The 18,532-nt window shown below is 46.8% G+C and overlaps 1 protein-coding gene across 1 annotated transcript in view; it reads right to left on the bottom strand.

Moving 5' to 3' along the window:
* Positions 1–18,532, bottom strand: part of LOC126471198 (neurogenic locus protein delta) — a 1,411,427-nt gene that overhangs the window by 968,808 nt on the left and 424,087 nt on the right. The gene's annotated exons all lie outside the window — the stretch shown is intronic.

Here is an 18,532-nt window from a genome sequence, read left to right as displayed (position 1 = left end):
TTTTACAAAGGTCACTCTAGGCATTGCCCGCTTACCTAGCTTGCATCATGACTCTCTCGCTCAGCGCAAAATTCCAACAAACTTGACCTCTTAGCAACAAATACTCATGAGGAAATAAAGAGCATCATGATGAATATAGGAATTATTTACCACAGAGTTGTTGTAGTTAGACTGAATACCGTAACATCCAAATACACCAAAAATAAAAGCAAAATACATCTATTTAAAAAAGCAGTTACAAATTCGCTTCCTAAGAGATAGTATCCACCCCTTCCAATCTGAATATGTAGCGTAGACTAGATGTGGTTTAAATTGAAAGAAATAATATCGAAGGCTATTGAGAGACATGCACCAAGTAAATTAATGAGAGACGGTACTAATACCCCACGGTAAAACGCAAAACTCTCCTGATTAGGGAACTTTTACAGAAGCTCGAAAGAGAGAGCGAACTTCAATGCGGGGAATTGAGGAGGGTAAAAAGGGGATGGATATATGCAGGAGGCGGGATACTGAGAACATTGTTCGGGACAGCAGGCGCAAGTGACATGAACAGATTGAATGAAACCACGGATACTGAGGAAGAGTTTTCCGAAGCGAGTAGAGCAACACCGGATTGGCATTCCACATAAATCTTGAATCTGGAGGGCGGGATGCTGAATAACACACATCATTCCCCAGCTTACCAAGGAGGTCAGGGCCTCAGCTAGTACTTTGAATCAACATTTGGAAGGATGGGAGGATAACACTGGCCATATTGTGGCAACCCGTAAAAGATAACATTGGGGGTGCAAGAGTGGTGGTGAAAGACTTACGGGAAGCCATGTATCATGCATTTCATGGGCGGTTAAATCCGGTATTGCTGTTCACTGAGCAGTATTTGAAAGGATTGAAAAAGGTTCAGGGAGAGTTACCACTCGAATTGAAAAGTGGAGCCGGGAAGCCCGACCTTGCCATTCTACCAGACTGCAACTGTGGAGGTGACAACAAATAATGCATAATTGTACATGTCAGTGAGCAGACTGCTAGTGAACATGCATGCACTATTTAAATACACTCCTGGAAATGGAAAAAGAACACATTGACACCGGTGTGTCAGACCCACCATACTTGCTCCGGACACTGCGAGAGGGCTGTACAAGCAATGATCACACGCACGGCACAGCGGACACACCAGGAACCGCGGTGTTGGCCGTCGAATGGCGCTAGCTGCGCAGCATTTGTGCACCGCCGCCGTCAGTGTCAGTCAGTTTGCCGTGGCATACGGAGCTCCATCTCAGTCTTTAACACTGGTAGCATGCCGCGACAGCGTGGACGTGAACCGTATGTGCAGTTGACGGACTTTGAGCGAGGGCGTATAGTGGGCATGCGGGAGGCCGGGTGGACGTACCGCCGAATTGCTCAACACGTGGGGCGTGAGGTCTCCACAGTACATCGATGTTGTCGCCAGTGGTCGGCGGAAGGTGCACGTGCCCGTCAACCTGTGACCGGACCGCAGCGACGCACGGATGCACGCCAAGACCGTAGGATCCTACGCAGTGCCGTAGGGGACTGCACCGCCACTTCCCAGCAAATTAGGGACACTGTTGTTCCTGGGATATCGGCGAGGACCATTCGCAACCGTCTCCATGAAGCTGGGCTACGGTCCCGCACACCGTTAGGCCGTCTTCCGCTCACGCCCCAACATCGTGCAGCCCGCCTCCAGTGGTGTCGCGACAGGCGTGAATGGAGGGACGAATGGAGACGTGTCGTCTTCAGCGATGAGAGTCGCTTCTGCCTTGGTGCCAATGATGGTAGTATGCGTGTTTGGCGCCATAATCAGGACTGCATACGACCGAGGCACACAGGGCCAACACCCGGCATCATGGTGTGGGGAGCGATCTCCTACACTGGCCGTACACCACTGGTGATCGTCGAGGGGACACTGAATAGTGCACGGTACATCCAAACCGTCATCGAACCCATCGTTCTACCATTCCTAGACCGGCAAGGGAACTTGCTGTTCCAACAGGACAATGCACGTCCGCATGTATACCGTGCCACCCAACGTGCTCTAGAAGGTGTAAGTCAACTACCCTGGCCAGCAAGATCTCCGGATCTGTCCCCCATTGAGCATGTTTGGGACTGGATGAAGCGTCGTCTCACGCGGTCTGCACGTCCAGCACGAACGCTGGTCCAACTGAGGCGCCAGGTGGAAATGGCATGGCAAGCCGTTCCACAGGACTACATCCAGCATCTCTACGATCGTCTCCATGGGAGAATAGCAGCCTGCATTGCTGCGAAAGGTGGATATACACTGTACTAGTGCCGACATTGTGCATGCTCTGTTGCCTGTGTCTATGTGCCTGTGGTTCTGTCAGTGTGATCATGTGATGTATCTGACCCCAGGAATGTGTCAATAAAGTTTCCCCTTCCTGGGACAATGAATTCACGGTGTTCTTATTTCAATTTCCAGGAGTGTATTATGCTGTGAACACCTGTCTGGTGAAGTTATTGGCAGTGGGGAAGTTCGTGCAAGTGAGAGAAGAGGGTGTGTTGCTAGTAGCGGAAGATGGGAATCGACATACGGTGATGACCGAGCTGCGCCTGCCTTCTGCACTAAGTACTTCACGGAACTTGGTGCCACAGCCCCACCGATCTGCCGTCTGTGCCAGCAGCCAACGACGCTAATTTCCTAGCAGGACTTAGCGCCACAGCGCCATCTATCATCCGACTCCCGTCCGAGGGCAGCTGTTTGAATCCCGTGCACAGCAGACTACACACGCGGCATCTGTGGCCGCGTGCGGAGTCGAGGAGCTGCTCCCTTGAGTGGAACACCATCGTAGAACAACACACTGTTTCGCTGACGTCAACAGCCGTGACCTCCAAAGGCCGCCGGCCTCAGTAATGCGGGGTGCCAGGCCAGCAGCTACACGCAGAAGCCACTGCCCGTTCATTAGTACCAGCCAGGGGCGGTGAGAAGCGGCCGTGTCTTCGTCACTACATCATATACGGAACTTAATAAAAGTCATTCGCAACTGTCAGCAGCGTGTCACTTGGGCTCACTGACCTATCATTCCACAGCGAACACAGTACGCTGAAGTTGAGACAAATTAAGGATCTTATGGAGGACTATAGGAAGTCGTTTTCCCCTCGCTCTGTTGCCAAGTCGAATAGGAAAGAAATGAATAGTAGTGGTATGCGGTACCTTCCACCATGCACCGTATGTTCGCTTCCAGAGTATATACGTGGGTGTAGATGTAGAATAGTGTCGCAAGCTAATACTAAAATTCGTTAATGTTCTTCGCTGGCGACACCAGAAGTCAAGCCAACTGTGTCAGGGACTGTGAAACTGCCAGCTAGGAGGAAAAGCTGAACAGGCTGAAGCAATCACAGGATGCAATAGGACACACGGGACTAGCCGAGCAACCTAGTCCACAAGTGAGGCACAATAACGTCATGGCAACAGACTGGTTTAGTCATACAGGTGACGGAGCAGAGTGTTACAAGCAAGCCCACTTGTAACGGGACAGTAACTGTTCAGCCAATAATTCAGCAGAAAAAAGCTTCTGAAAGACGAAGTTACCAAAGTGTATTGAAACTAGGCGAGCTGACCACACGAGAAAACAAGTACACACGATGTTACTGCTATTTACACCGCAGCAGAGCGCACGAATGTGTCAGGATAAATACTACGCATTTCGAAATTTCATTCTCAATCGCAGCAGCCCGTTGGTATAGGAGAGGCTACGTCAGTCGACCAACTGTGCTTCTCATTGTGCACAATCATCTATGGAATCGCAAGTAACGCTGGAGAGACTCTGCCATTGCAGGCTGCTGTGCCAACTTTCGATTCATCACTGATGAATCTACCGGCCTACTGGAGGCTTGACCAGCAGGTTCAGGAAGTTATAAGCCTTCTGCTTTCGTTAGGGGGAGCCAGTGCTGAGGCTCGCCCCGTTATTGCATCCGACACTCATGTTGCTGGCCTTGGTCAGGTCGGGCTTTATACGACAACGAATACGTCAGGCTGGGCTGGGTGGCGAGTCACCTGGTCGCATGTCCTCATCAAGAAGACTTCGGATATTGGCCTACAGAGACTGCTGCCTACCGTTGTCTAGCGATGGCCGCGCCTACCAGCACGTGTGTTCGCTTCCGCTGGCTGGGTCCACCCTCCACTGGTGAGACGAAGCTGCCAGCACTTGGGGAAGACAATCCTGTATTTCTAATTAATAAATGTATTGTTGTGATTCATGTTTATTGACGCTCTCGAGAGTGAACCGTACTCAGCTCGGTTCAGTGCTGACAACCGTGGGGGCTTGGGTCTGGAACCCTATAATATTCTGCAATTCTGTCTGCAGCGCTCTACGACAGTAGTTCTTGACCGCCTGCCGGAGTGGCCGAGCGGTTCTAGGCGCTACAGTCTGGAACCGCACGATCGCTGCGGTCGCAGGTTCGAATCCTGCCTCGGGCATGGCTGTGTGTGATGTCCTTAGGCTAGTTAGGTTTAAGTAGTTTTAAGTCTAGGGGACTGATGACATCAGATGTTAAGTCCCATGGTGCTTAGAGCCATTGGAACCATTTGAACAGCCGAGGAGTTCCAGTCATTCCGCCAGAAAGGAGGTACACGGCTCCTGTTGTATGTAGTTCAACCATGCCTAGACGGTCAATACCGCGGTTCGATCGCGTCTGCATTGTTACTTTGTGCCAGGAAGGGCTCTCAACAAGAGAAGTGTCCAGGTGTCTCGAAGTAAACCAAAGCGATGTTGTTCGGACATGGAGGAGATACAGAGAGACAGGAACTGTCGATGATATGCTTCGCTCAGGCCGGCCAAGGGCTACTACTGTAATGTAAAAATTGAAAATAAAATAAGTTTAGGCATAAGTATTCGACATAACGATCCTTGGGAGACCGCTCTGCACTCTTCCCGCTGCGCCAATCGCTGCCTGGTAATTGCTGTAGCATAAATTGCTCATGCCTTGCCAGACTCGCGCCCAAATTGCTATTTTTTCTAAACACTTGGCTCTCTGGAGATCCCAGTTATGCCACTTTAACTTCTCGCCAAGCGCAGCATATACCACAATTTTGGAAGATATCGATCATAACAAGTAGGTGTTACAACGAATAGCGTCCTGAATTTACAGCGAATGCTGAACACAAAACCTGAACCACATCTACAGAAACCTGTTCCCTTTTGTCATGTCGACCATTCGCCTTTCCTACCACTGTCCTTACGTGCTCATTCCATTTCTTCGAAATTTTAACGAGCTCCTGATATTGTTACTCTATACAGTGACTTCAATTTCTACTTTATGCACAAATACCTACACCTTTATGCAAATTAGGTAAACTTTTGTTTAGTAGGAACTATGTAGCTTAATAACGAAAGGATGGAAAATGGCTCTGAGCACTATGGGACCTAACATGTGAGGTCATCAGTCACCTAGAACTTAGAACTACTTAAACCTAACTAACCTAAGGACATCACACACGTCCATGCCCGAGGCAGGATTCGAACCTGCGACCATAGCGGTCCCGCTGTTCCAGACTGAAGCGCCTTGAACCGCTCGGCCACTCCGGCTGGTGGAACGATGGAATAGAAAGATAATATTATAATGTTTATTGCGTTTGGAGCAAGCCAGTATTCGTATCATAAAAGTACTTCCCATACGTTTCATACTGTTTCATCGAAATTGTTTCAAAGAGGGACAATGTCGAAAGAAACTCAAATTTTCACTTCTTTATGAGCAACGTAGACGAAATTTCTCGAAGTGCTGAGCGTACTAGATATATTGTAGTATGTCTCTTTTTACTCGAGTAAACTGACAACGCCTGTGGAAATGTTTGCCAACATTTGAAGACAATTTCTGTACTTATTTAATTATCTTTATGCTGCACCCTTGTGGACATCCTTTGCATTCTCTGTCGTTTGCTGTTACTAATGAAGTGCGCGAGGCTGTGTTTGTAACAGAATGGTGTGTTCCGGGAAGAGTACTTCATCTTCCATCATGGGTTTCCTACTTGAGTTCGGGAAGCACATCCGTAATACTCGCGTGTTCATGGAACCTACCGGTAACAAATATAGCAGGCCGCCTCAGAATTGATTTGGCGCCTTCCTTTAAACCGATCTGGTTGGATCCCAAAAGTCGAGCAGTACTCGAGGATGAGTTCACCTCGTCCGCTGTACGCGATCTCCTTTGTAGATCCTACTTTCCTAAAATTTTCCCAGCAAACCAAAGTCGACCATTCCCTACCACTGCCCTTACGTGCTTGTTCTATTTCATATTACTTTGCAACGTTACGCCTACTTATTTAATCGATTTGATTATGTCAGATACGGTGCATTTGAACATTACGGGATTGTTTTTCCAACTCATCTGCATGAAATAACATTCTTCTAAATTTACAGCAAGCTACTATTGATCACAATAACAAGAAATTTTGACAGCCTGATCTTGCTTCCTCTTACAATCACTCATCGTCGACACCTTCCCGTACACTACAGAGGGATGAGCACAGAGCCGCAGATCGCTGCTCACACTGTCCATCAGGTCAGTTATGTATACACACTCCCCGGGGTGCTCCTGACGATAGTCTTGACGCTGATGAACACTCGCTATCGAGGACATTGTACTGAGCCATATTACTTCTGAAGTGGTTCAAAAAATGGCTCTGAGCACTATGGGAGTTAACATCTGAGGTCATCAGTCCCCTAGAACTAGAACTACTTAAACCTAACTAACCTAAGGACATCACACACACCTATGCCCGAGGCAGGATTCGAACCTGCGACTGTAGCGGTCTGGCGCTTCTGAAGTGTTCGAGCCACTTACGTATCCGTAAACCATTCCGTATGCTAGTGAACAGTTTGCAGCGGGCACCGCGTCAAATGCAAATCCTCTCCGCAAATCTAGGAATACGGGGCTTGCCTATTGCCCTTCATCCATGGCTCGCAGGATGTCGTGCAAGAAACGTGCAAGCTGAGTTTTGCACGAGCAATGCTTTGCAAATCCGTGCTGATTTGTGTACAGAAATTTTTCTTACAGAAGGAAATTTATTATATTCGAACTCAGACAAAGTTCAAGAATTCTGCAGCAAACCGCTGTTAAAAATACTGATCTGTAATTTTGCAGGTCCGTTATTTTTCCTTGCTTGTGTCCAGGAGTCACCTGAGTTCTTTTCCAATGACTTGGGATTTTGCGCTGGGCAAGAGATTCGCGATAAATACAAGCTAAGTAAGGGGCCAATACTGTAAAGTACGCATTGTAAAAACGAAATGGAATTCCCTACGGACCTGGTGACTTATTTTTTTTCTACTCCTTGCGTTCTTATTACGGTATATTGACGATTTTTACTTTATGGACTGTCTGCCTACAACAGAATGAAACACAATTTTCGTGCCATACGCGTTTCACCTTTATTCTTCCGTTCTTTCTCTACATACTATGTCCTATCTGTGCGAAGGTCAAACGACGGTGTGTTTGTACAATCCTCCTGCGTGAATTATATCTTAAATACGTCACCTTTCCTATTGCAGTGTTCTACTGCCAAATCAGACTGGCCAACGAGTGACTGGATAGAAGTCTTCGAGCCATTTAGCGATTTTGCGTAGGAACCACGATTTCCTCTGGTTTTCGACAAGATCTTTAGCATCGATCTTTTGCAGACTCACGACTTTCGGCTACCTTTTACCTGTCGCCATTTGCGCGTTTTATGAACCGAGAGTACAACAGTCATGTGCTTCCTCAGCATTTTCCTAATTTTGTTATTAAACTACGATGGGTCATTTCCGTCCCTAATCCTCTTACTCGGCGTATAATTTTCGAGAGTGCAATTTACACTCCGCTACAATTTGCCCATAATACCACTACGTCCATCATGATGGAAGTAAACGAAGTCAATTCATTGTCTAAGTGGGATAGTAACAAATACCTATTTCTTGTTTCTAGCAAAAATACTTCACTAGCCTTTCTGATTGATTTATTAACTTGAAGCTGATGAACATGAAGACGTCATGATCACTAATTCCTGCCTCCATACTGACGCCGTTGGTGAGGTAAGGTCTGTTTGTTGCTACAAGATCTAAATTATTTCCATTGCATGTGGGATGTCGAACTAGCAGCTCAAGTCAGTTTTCGGAAAACATGTTCAAAATTTCTTCACAAAACTGTATGTTCGTACTACCTGGAATTAACCCATACACGTCCCAGCGTCTCGGTAGCTTCAAATCGCTTCCAACTAATATTGCTTGGTCTGAGTGTTTCTGATCAACTGAGCGTATATTTTCTTTGAATGATTCTAATACCACCACGGCGGAACCGGAAGGCTGCAGAAAACATTCAGTAAATAGATTGAGTTAAACTAGACGCATCCAGATACCTTCACACTCAGACTCAATTACGACTTCGATGGACACAATATTTTGTGGACTACAATGAACAATCCCCCTCCTACGGCGTGTAATATGTCTTTTCGATAAACATTCCACGTCTCACGTAATATTTCAGAACTTTCTATTGCAGGTTTCAACCAGCCCTTTCAGAGTGACAACTTTCTTGGAGGGCTGTGAATCCAGGAACTTTGTTACGAATACTTCAACAGTCCGATTTCGCTCTCTGCGTACCGAATGGCGAGCGTTCATCAGAGGACCTCAAACAACCGCCTAGCCTACAAAATCTCCATGTCCACTCAACAAGTACTCTACTATCTGAGTTATTGCTTCCAGTGTGTAGTGCACCACAGCCAAATCAAGGGAAGTCCAAAAATTCTCCATCCCATAATGCAGTTCCTGAAAGCTACAGCCAAGACAATCACAAAATCGCTGGAGCCTTTTATTGAGACCCTCCACTCGGCTCCCAGCCAGAGGAGCACGATGTGTTTTGGGACTGACGTTTCAAGTTGTGAGCTCTGCTTGTTCCCTACGAACGAGTTCAGCAGGTTGCATCGTCTCCGCGAGCCGTCCCTACGTATCGGCGATGACCTCATAACTCAAGCAACAGACGCCATTGCTGCCAATATGACCAACAACTTGTAGACGACTGCATCCTTACCTCTCGATAACGGAAAACAGGGTCCCCGGTACATGTCGGACGAGGCCTCTTGGCATACATGCCGAGCGCACATTGGATTTCTAGCCGGCCCTGGACGCTATTTCCCTCAGGGATTCCAAAAGCATCTGGCACTGGAGCCCATGACAACAAGCAAACCACTATTCACGTGTGCTTGCTCGGACACTGCTGAAGGATAGGCCACCTGTCCACTCACAAGATGAATGGGGAATGGGCGAGGAGAGCTAGCCAGCCTCCACACTGACTCCCCACCTCGATTAATACACTCCTGGAAATGGCAAAAAGAACACATTGACACCGGTGTGTCAGACCCACCATACTTGCTCCGGACACTGCGAGAGGGCTGTACAAGCAATGATCACACGCACGGCACAGCGGACACACCAGGAACCGCGGTGTTGGCTGTCGAATGGCGCTAGCTGCGCAGCATTTGTGCACCGCCGCCGTCAGTGTCAGCCAGTTAGCCGTGGCATACGGAGCTCCATCGCAGTCTTTAACACTGGTAGCATGCCGCGACAGCGTGGACGTGAACCGTATGTGCAGTTGACGGACTTTGAGCGAGGGCGTATAGTGGGCATGCGGGAGGCCGGGTGGACGTACCGCCGAATTGCTCAACACGTGGGGCGTGAGGTCTCCACAGTACATCGATGTTGTCGCCAGTGGTCGGCGGAAGGTGCACGTGCCCGTCGACCTGGGACCGGACCGCAGCGACGCACGGATGCACGCCAAGACCGTAGGATCCTACGCAGTGCCGTAGGGGACCGCACCGCCACTTCCCAGCAAATTAGGGACACTGTTGCTCCTGGGGTATCGGCGAGGACCATTCGCAACCGTCTCCATGAAGCTGGGCTACGGTCCCGCACACCGTTAGGCCGTCTTCCGCTCACGCCCCAACATCGTGCAGCCCGCCTCCAGTGGTGTCGCGACAGGCGTGAATGGAGGGACGAATGGAGACGTGTCGTCTTCAGCGATGAGAGTCGCTTCTGCCTTGGTGCCAATGATGGTCGTATGCGTGTTTGGCGCCGTGCAGGTGAGCGCCACAATCAGGACTGCATACGACCGAGGCACACAGGGCCAACACCCGGCATCATGGTGTGGGGAGCGATCTCCTACACTGGCCGTACACCACTGGTGATCGTCGAGGGGACACTGAATAGTGCACGGTACATCCAAACCGTCATCGAACCCATCGTTCTACCATTCCTAGACCGGCAAGGGAACTTGCTGTTCCAACAGGACAATGCACGTCCGCATGTATCCCGTGCCACCCAACGTGCTCTAGAAGGTGTAAGTCAACTACCCTGGCCAGCAAGATCTCCGGATCTGTCCCCCATTGAGCATGTTTGGGACTGGATGAAGCGTCGTCTCACGCGGTCTGCACGTCCAGCACGAACGCTGGTCCAACTGAGGCGCCAGGTGGAAATGGCATGGCAAGCCGTTCCACAGGACTACATCCAGCATCTCTACGATCGTCTCCATGGGAGAATAGCAGCCTGCATTGCTGCGAAAGGTGGATATACACTGTACTAGTGCCGACATTGCGCATGCTCTGTTGCCTGTGTCTATGTGCCTGTGGTTCTGTCAGTGTGATCATGTGATGTATCTGACCCCAGGAATGTGTCAATAAAGTTTCCCCTTCCTGGGACAATGAGTTCACGGTGTTCTTATTTCAATTTCCAGGAGTGTAGAAACGGTCACTCACCTTGGAGTGAGGGGGAATCCACTACGTCGGGTACACTGTAAAGTGCCTCTGTGACAGAACACGTGGGCGAAACAAGCGACACTGAAGGCGTCCCATGTGTTGTGCCAGATTCTCCGCCATCACTACACCCTGAGGCAACAGCCTGAAGGTGGCTGACCGTGGTCAAAAGCTACATCAGCTGTTGCGAACTGGTACGAACTCCTCCTGCATCCGCACACAGCATGCCCATATCCCATCCGTCCTAATACTACTAAGTTAATAATTAACTAAAAAAGCACTATAAGAGCACACAGAGAAAGCTAGACATGTAATTTAGTACCCTCAGATTGCGTCACCATTGGAGCCTGGCGCCGTATTGAACTATGTAGTCATCTCTTCTTAAGTTATCAAAGAGTTACTAATTTACTTTCACCGGTCAATATGTTTCTCCGCGAATTACTCTGACACGTACAGCACCATGGAACAATAGGCCAAACATGCAAAATAAGAAACAGGAAGGAATATTAGGGTTGAATGCACCGTCCACTATAATGTCACCAGTGACTGAGCGCAAGGTCGGGCTGGACAAGGGTATGTGAAGTAAACTAATTATCGTTTTCAAAGTAGCTATCCTGGCATTTGTCTTCATATATTTTAGTACATCATGAATTTGGGTGACCTGAAAGTAGTTTGACCCTTGGCCATCTTGAATGCATGTCAGATGTGCTAACAAAGCTTCACTTGGCTTGGTACCAGACAAGTATGCGAACATTAAGCTACTGAAGCTAGTGTGAAAAATTTCGTAGCCTTCATAGGAACATAAATAACCGTCTCACTTCCTGCACGAATTCGGTATGTTTGGTTTGTCATTTTATCAAGTGGCAAACATATCCTAAATCAATATACTTTTCATTGTACTTTCCACAGTACTTTTAGTGCCATGTCCGTAATATTACGTTGTCTTCAGCTTTATGGGCATGGCATTCGTTCCAACATTGAAGACACTCAAAATGTTAATCTTCTCTGATGGAACAGCGGTTGAGAGCAGGCATGTCAAACACGAGGGCGTGCTGAAAAGTAATGCCTCCGATTTCTGTTTTTGTGAAAATCGTTGAGGCTCTTTTAAATAAAACAAACGTCATTGGCATTCTACATCTCTATTCTCCATATCTACTTATTTGCAGCCCTCTGCCGCTTCAGATCTCAGAATTGTAGAGTGCCACATGGCGCCGTGTAATGTAACTACACTATGTGATCAAAAGTATCAGAACACATGGCTGAAAATGACTTACAAGTGCGTGGCGACCTCCATCGGTAACGCTGGAATTCAGTATGGTGTTGACCCACCCTTAACCTGGATGACAGCTTCCATTCTCGCAGGCATACGTTCAATCAGGTGCTGGAAGGTATCTTGGGGAATGGCAGCCCATTCTTCACGCAGTGTTGCACTGAAGAGAGGTATGGATGTCGGTCGGTGATGCCAGGCACGAAGTAGGCGTTCCAGAATATCCCAAATGTGTCTGCAGGATTCCAGTCCATTGGAGGGCTGTTATTGTCGTGTAAACACTGCGCCACAGGTCGTCATTAAGAACTGGTGCTCGACCGTGCTGGAAGATGCAATCGTCATCCCCGAATTGGTCTTCAACAGTGGGAAGCAAGAAGGTGCTTAAAACATCAATGTAGGCCTGTGCTGTGATAGTGCAAAGCAAAACAACAAAGGGTACAAGCCCCACCATGAAAAACACGACCACACCATAACACCACCGCATACGAATTTTACTGTTGACACTACACACGCTGGCAGGTGATGTTCACCGGGCATTCGACATACTCACACCATGCCATCGGATCGTCACATCGTGTACCGTGATTCGTCACTTCACACAACGTTTTTCCACTGTTCAATCGTCCAATAACCTACGCTCCTTACACCAAGCGAGGTGTCGTTTGGCATTTACCGACGTGATGTGTGGTTTATGAGCAGCCGGTCGACCATGAAATCCAAGTTTTCTCACCTCCCACCTAACTATCTGCCTATTACACATTAAAACCCTCTTCAACCGTCGGCAGTGTCTGTCAGTCAACAGACGAGGACGGCTTGTATGCTTTTGTGCTGTACGTGTCCCTTCACGTTTCCACTTCACTATCACATCGGAAACAGTGGACCTAGTGATGTATAGCAGTGTGAAAATTTCGCGTACAGACGTATGACACAAGTGACACCCAATCACCTGACCACGTTCGAAGTCCGTGAGTTCCGCGGCGCGCCCCATTCTGCTCTCCCACGATGTTTAATGACTGCTGAGGTTGCTGATATGAAGTACCTGGCAGTATGTGGCAGTACAATTCACCTAATATGAAAAACGTATTTTTTGGGGGTGTCCGGATACTTTTGATCACATTGTGTATGTCGATGCGTGATAAACAGCATGATGTAATCGAATTTCGAATTCGAAGACTTCGTACATATATGCAGCACCCTCTCTTCAGTATGACAATGTCAGATCGCACATGAGTACTTCGACATCTGTAACAGTCCGACATCTTTGGTTCACTGACATCGATCATAATCCACACAGTCCCGACTTGGCCCCATCTGATTTTCATCCGTTTCCAAACCGTAAAGAACACCTCCGAGACGTTCATTTTCATAGTGATGGAGCTTTGTAAGCAGAGGTGAAGTTGTGGTTCCGTCGTAAAAGTAGAACATTCTACAGTGACGATATCAACAAGCTTTTTTCTCGTTGGGAGAAATCTGTTCACTATATTGAGGAATAAATAGGTAGACAGAGCAAAGGGATGTATAGTGGAGCAACACAGGCTCAGATCACACAGGTTGAATTGTGGACTAGGCAAATAGGATTCGATTCATAGCTCGAATAGTGGGAAACTGTGGGTTGTCTGTGAAAGAGATTCCGTCCGAAACATTTATACGACTCAGAAATCCTCAGAATGTTTGTGGTACACATTGCGGCTTGACATACAGGAGACACAGAGTTTATTTACATCTACATCTACATCTACATGGTTACTCTGCAGTTCGCACTTAAGTGCCTGGCAGAGGGTTCATCGAACCATTTTCATAGTACTTCTCTACCATTCCACTCTCGAATGGCACGTGGGAAAAAGGAACACCTAAATCTTTCCGTTCAAGCTGTGATTTCTCTTATTTTATTATGATGATTATTTCTCCCTATGTAGGTGGGTGTCAACAAAATATTTAAGCATTCGGAAGAGAAAGGGGGGCAGCACCAATAAGTACAGACGTTTTTGAATCTAGAGATAACATTCTACAAGTAATGTGAAAACTGAAAAGGCAGCCAGATGAGTACAGATCTCTGATATCTGGCAAATACCTCGTTACAAGATTTCAGAGAACAGCTTTTTAAGACGGAATCTATTATACATACCTTTACCTTGTGGGCAAAAGTGGAACTAGTAGCGTTTCGTACGGTGTTACATTAAGATCTATGAGTTTGTGGAACGGGAAAAAATCTTAATATATGGAAGGCAGCAATTAAAAATTATTGTGACCTCTACCTTATCTAACAATGTTTGCATTCATATCTTTTCGTTTCGCCAGTTTATTCAAAGCTGTAGCTGTCGCAAGTCACGTATCAGCAACTTACAAATGTTTACTGATGGAACACCAATCAAAATAGAGTTCTCCAGAGATGTTGAAACAGTTCGTACGTTGTGCATAATGGCTACACATGCACATCCGTTATTGCTTAATGTTCTGTATACTGTGAGAGAGCACATGGAGTGTGAAAACGAAGTCCATCAACAAAATTTAGAAGGCTGTTCAGGAATATTCTCTGAGTATTTGGGTACATAACGGCCTACTCACAGTAAACTTATCCACAGTGCTGTTATACAATGTTAACGTACAAGTAATATTGCCAGAAAAACAAACAAGACACAGAACCGGGCAGTACTGAATGTTAACCTGGGTAATGTGGGATTACTGTTGTCAACAGCAGATACCGTACCCAGAGTGAATGGAACAAGTTTGTTTTCAAACAAAACACGCAGCATATTCTGTCGACTTTGCACTGTTGTCCATATATTTACATTTCAATACAGATACAAGTATAAGAAGGGAGGGAAATCAATAGAAATACAAAAACTCTGTAACAAGCCACAGGACACCACGGGTTCCTCATACCAATATGTACAGAAAACATCCCTGTACGATGTCAAAAATATTGTCGGTGAGCGTCGGATTCACCCTGCATCTTCAGCTTCGATACACAGGGCTTTTCCCTTAAAACAACGATCCTTGTTTTTTTTTAAGTTTCCTGTATATATGGTCATATCTGGGTCACAAAGTGAACTTCATTTTTACATCCTGTAATATTTGATACGAAAGTTCTCAGTAGCAATTATTTCTGACAGTTAAAAACGGATAAACCCCAATTCCTTTACCTCGCAGCCCGCGTACACGAAAGTGGGTCTGGCTGCTCAAGAAAGCAAGACTAATTATACCATCTTGATATGAACCCAGAAATGCGGAAACAATTCCCCTAGCGGTCATTAGGGAATACTGTTCCAGCATGTACCACAATTCGCATACTTGCGCTTGGTTATACGAGGCGAATTTCAAGCAAAAAGGAATGTACTTTATGACCTTAACAGAAAAGAAGAGTGAGAAATATTACGTAACAAATTACATTAGAATTTCTCAACGATGCAACGTACACTACAATAGGCTGACGGAAGTTCTCTGCTAATATTTAGTGGAAGATGGTAAAAGAAATAACTCGCTGACTTCCATCGTAAACAATTTGGTAGAACAGTTACTAGCTGATGAGTCGGTAGTGAAGGTGGCTAATGAAGACAATCAGAAATCTACAGAAAGACAGCACACTAATAAATTTATTTACAATTCGTTCATTTAATAACTGAGGTATACACAACTTTGAACTGCTGTAGGTCCCCTGTGGTGCTGGGTAGTAATGTTTTTGATAGAAACAAATAGTCTTGAATGTTGATACAGTTTGATAAAACACTAGTATTAGTAACGCATAGGAGATTCGTGTTATGTACATCAAATTTTCTCACTGTGGTCTTCAGCACTAAGATGTCCGCTCCTCGGTAGCTGCGTGGTCAGCGCGACAGGATGTCAATCCTAAGGGCCGGGGTTCGATTCCTGGCTGGGTCGGAGAGTTTCTCCGCTCAGGGACTGGGTGCTGTGTTGTCCTAATCATCATCATTTCATTCCCATCGACGTGCAAGTCGCCGAAGTGGCGTCAAATCGAAAGACTTGTCCCCGGCGAACGGTCTATCCTACGGGAGGCCCTAGTCAAACAGCACTAAGATTCATAAGTCTGTACGTTCACTGATTCCAGGGCCGAGCTCTGAGTCCTGCTGCTTATAACGACGTGCTTACCAATTACAGCCACAGGCATTGAGGTCACGTGAATTTACGACCCTCTGGTGGCGTGTATATGTGACGTCCTCTGAGCCCCACAACCATCAGAGACAGCGAGAGATGGGAGAGCGAGCTAGCCCAGAGGCACACTGGTGGAAGTGTTAAATGTGCCGTCTCCAACACTGCTGTGAGCGGCGCTCGTCATGCTGCATGCTGTCTACCAGTCGACGCACGTGCCTCGATACCGCAATTCTCGCTCCGCCAAAACTGCACAAGTGTAGTCACATAGTGAGGGTTCAGGCAATGACCTGTGGGACGTCTGTACCGTGGTGCTGCTGATGAGGTTGACTGTGGCAGGATGGCAAATGGCACCAACCAGACCGTTTCGTGACATTCACCTTCCCTATTGTGCTCCAGAGTTCAGGTGCCACGACGCCCGTCTAGCTACTTGCTGTGGACCAACAACTGTGTGGGTCTTCAACCAAGAGCTTGAGTTCTGCCTGCCGTTTCATCTCCACTGGCGTTCCAACTTCTACTAGTATAGGCAATCATTCATTACGCCATTTTAGTAATAAAGACACTTCGTTACCTTTCATGCAATAAGCGTTAACAATTATTTGCAAGTCGTACTTGACAATGTCAGTCTTCTTTATACAGTATATTCATATATACGATATACAACCTATCACATGCTATCTAATTGTGTTTGTAGGTCACAGCAAAGTATGTGGATGGGTGCTTGTAAAGTGCGAAATTATAGCCACCTTACAACCTTACGAACCACGAGGAATATCTGATGAAAAACCGGAGGTAGGACGTCCACCCAACAGTTCAGGTGGGCCAGCATTGGTGTTGCTAGGACGCAGAAGGCCATATGACTGGTGCATGCTCGATGTCCATGACTGCCATGACCGTGAAAGGCGATGGATGCCGTGGTTACGGTAGCAGCTGTGGCGGCGGTAGCAGGCAGGGGACAATCTCCATGGCAGAATTGTTGGAAGATCCATGAACCCAGACGTCAGGCACCGGAAAGAACTGATTGTGGACAGCAGGCTGGATTGCGGGCAGCGTGTATGAAAAATGACAAAAATACTGCAGGATCATTGTAATCACGGAAATGAAGTAGATTTTGCTGCTATCGACGGGTGCCCGATGCGCTGTGAACAGTATAATGAGCACGGTGTGACGACTGACTGACAATACCAGATTAGCAGTTGTGAGACTTGTTAAAGACATGCTACAAAACTCTGTCTTTCGTACAGAACTTCGTTGCAAAGTTAGCGTTGGAAACAGAGTGGCGAGCGTGAAAGAGATGCAGCGGAGTGCGGTGGGGACTACAATGTAACTGTTCTGCAGGCAAAGCATCGTGAACAGGCGTAATGCGATGGACGCTCATAGAAAGCAACAAAATATTTTCTCTTGAGTGTGTAACTTCTAGATTGGACATCAGCGCCTTGAAAGTGTGAATGGAAAGCTAGGCTTTACCTTTCGATTTAGGAGAGAATGGTGCCATTTGGATGTGTAAAAATCCATTTTGTTGGTAAAACTGTTAAAATTTCGATAAAGAAAATTGCAGTCTCCAAAACAGTTGTTTGTGACAAAGTTTATAAGCAAAAGACAGAAGCGGGTGCTTTCATAGTGCTAGAGCTAGCGCTGGTTGTCGAGTGCATTGTAATGACAAAAGGATATTTTCTGTAAGCATCAACAATAATGAGCCATATTGTGTTGTAGAAGTTGTTGTATCGGCTACTGTGAGAGTCAGCACCTACACAAAAACGGAAGGAGAAAGTTGAGATGGCCGGTAGCAGGCATCCAAAATCATCTGTACGAATCACTTGAAGATAAATGTAACAGTATATTTCTACAAGAAAACTAAATATATCTTAACAGTTACTGTTTTCTCTATTACCACTCGCAAAACGTAGGTTAAGTGTCGTCTTCTTATTACTCTCGAAGTCTGCGACCAAATTCGACCGACCAGAGATGGGCGGCTGTTTAAATCAGCGTTGACAAGGAACGCTGAACTCTGTCTTCATGGGAGTGTGGCGCTGCCCGCTCTTTCCATTGGCGCGTGGGTCACCGCCTTCTTGATGCCGTTTCGTGGCGCTACGCTGATCGGTGTGCAGTCGACGCTTTAGGACTGCAGAGGAGTTGCCACCAAAAATAATGTGAGTGCGTTGTGAAGGATCGTTAGGTCGAGGCAACTTGCAAAATTCTTGGCGCCGCACTGTCTGGTTATCTGCGTATGCGTGGAAATGGGCGGTCACATATTGTATCTGTTTATTAAGCCCGACCTACGAGCTGCTTAGCTCTAACGATTCCCCAATTTCTAGTATGTAGTAGCGTCAATAAATACTGTTGCAAAGATATGGCAATCAGGACTCGCGATAGGTTTGTTAGGAGAATGCAATAAAATTGCACTATTCTGGAAA

The sequence above is a fragment of the Schistocerca serialis genome, chromosome 3 (genome assembly GCF_023864345.2).
Source record: "Schistocerca serialis cubense isolate TAMUIC-IGC-003099 chromosome 3, iqSchSeri2.2, whole genome shotgun sequence".
NCBI classification, from domain to species: Eukaryota; Metazoa; Arthropoda; class Insecta; order Orthoptera; family Acrididae; genus Schistocerca; species Schistocerca serialis.
Note: the sequence above shows the minus strand (reverse complement) of the source record. Positions and strands in the feature narration are given on the sequence as shown.